The sequence below is a fragment of the Grammomys surdaster genome, unplaced genomic scaffold (genome assembly GCF_004785775.1).
Source record: "Grammomys surdaster isolate TR1022 unplaced genomic scaffold, NIH_TR_1.0 113947, whole genome shotgun sequence".
Lineage (NCBI taxonomy): Eukaryota > Metazoa > Chordata > Mammalia > Rodentia > Muridae > Grammomys > Grammomys surdaster.
Window position 1 is genome coordinate 1 of NW_021612359.1, and position 1,884 is coordinate 1,884.

Genomic DNA, 1,884 nt, shown 5'->3' on the forward strand with positions numbered 1-1,884 from the left:
TCTCTGTCTCTCTGTCTCTCTGTCTCTCTGTCTCTCTGTCTCTCTGTCTCTCTCTCTCTTTTAGGTCACTAAAGGGTTTTTTAATTTTCTTTTTAAGAAAGAAACCTCCTTTTTCCCATTGTGTGGATAAATTTGAAAGCACTAACAGTTAGGATGATTGTATCGTTCCAAATAAGATCAGTCATGTGAGATAGAAAGACAAGATCCAACCCTGTAACTCTTGGATGGTAGGTCAGTCATATTGCAGGCTGTGGAAGAGCTGGTGTGAGGGCGTTGCTAAGAGAGCAAATGAATTTTAATTATAGTTATCTAACTCCAGCTTCATTCAACACTGAAAAGCTGAGAGAGGCAAGGATTGCCTTATTCCTCCAGGGTCAAGGGACAAAATGTTTTTGTGTGGTGGATTACGTTTTTGAAGTTTAAAGTATTTCCTCCAGTTTGAAAACAAAGATTGCCCTAACTTTGAGGTCACTTTCAGTTGGGGTCAATGTGGTAATGATGTTTCCCCCTGGGAAAGGGAATATGTTCTTCAGAAATCATGGTGAGTTAGATGCTAGAGTCCTGGGCAAAGACGGTCAGAGCTTGACAAGAAACAGCAAGCTCTGCTATAAATAGCTCAGCAGATGACATCAGGCAAACCTGGTGTATTAGTCAGGGTTCTCTAGAGGAACAGAACTGATAGAATGAAAATCTCTCTCTCTCTCTCTCTCTCTCTCTCTCTCTCTCTCTCTCTCTCTCACACACACACACACACACACACACACACACGGGATTTATTAGAGGGGCTTACAGGCTGTGGGCTAGCTAGTTCAACAATGGCTGTCTTCAAATCCAGTAATTGTTCAGTCCATGAAGCCGGATGTCTCAGTTAGTCTTCAGGATATGTCAGAATCCCAAAGAAGTAGAATCTAATGCCAGTGAGTAAGGGCAAGCAGGCAAAAAATGAAGGCTTCCTTCTTTCATGTTCTTTATATAAGCTATAACTAAAAGGTGTGATACAGATTAAAAGTGTATTTTCCTACCTCAAAAGGTATATCTTCCAACTTTAAATGATTTACAAAAAATCCCTCACAGGTACCCAAATGCTTGGGTTTTGGTTAATTCTAGGTGTAGTCAAGTTGACACCATAAATGACCATCAGACCTGATCACCAAGCTAGTCCTCAGCTCAGGCAGCAAATAAGACCCTAAAAAACTCTAGGGATGCCTGCGGCCACATGTTATAGGTGAAGACCAATTTTGGAGGTCTGAAGGTAATTTTTTCTTCTAATCAAGAAGGTTATATTGCTTGGTTTACATTCAAAACCGAGTTGGCTCACCTCCCTCAAAAGTAAACTGTCCTCTTTGTTAGGAAACTTCATCATGAGACTTCAGATACACTGGTTTGGAAAGTTTTCTCAGTTTCTCATGGGTTTGAAGTCCCCAGCCTCGTCGTGGGGTGAGACCCATTGGAGGCAGATGGATAGGTCTTGGATAAGGAATCTGGAAATGCAGTCCAATCTCAATCCTGGCTGTGCATTCAACTATACATTGCTTAATCAGGTCTGGGTCTGTGAGATTTTTGTTTTTCTGGAACAGTGTTATGGCTTCATTTAGTATGTACTGTTATTCTTTGATGGTGTCTTCCATCTGCCCTGATACTGCCTGCCATTTCCGTGCAAGCCTGAAAATGCTTCGGTAGAGGCATGGGACTTCTTTTCGGGTTGCTGCTGTCATTTGGAGACGGCTTTGGACATCCTTGCGTATGTCATGATGTCACCCTCCTCGTTCTTGTCCCTGCCCCTCTCCTATTCTCTCCCTCCTAGAGCCTGCGGCCAGCGGGGTTACCGGAATTGATGATGCAGTGTCTCTCTCTCTCTCTCTCTCTCTCTCTCTCTCTCTCTCT

The 1,884-nt window shown here is 42.9% G+C and overlaps 1 pseudogene across 1 annotated transcript; it reads right to left on the reverse strand.

The window, feature by feature from the left end:
* Window positions 1-1,173: 1,173 nt before the first annotated feature.
* On the reverse strand, window positions 1,174-1,715 carry LOC114635602 (annotated as a pseudogene). The gene has a single exon (XR_003713502.1). The product of XR_003713502.1 is annotated as an LYR motif-containing protein 1 pseudogene (transcript).
* Window positions 1,716-1,884: the final 169 nt, after the last annotated feature.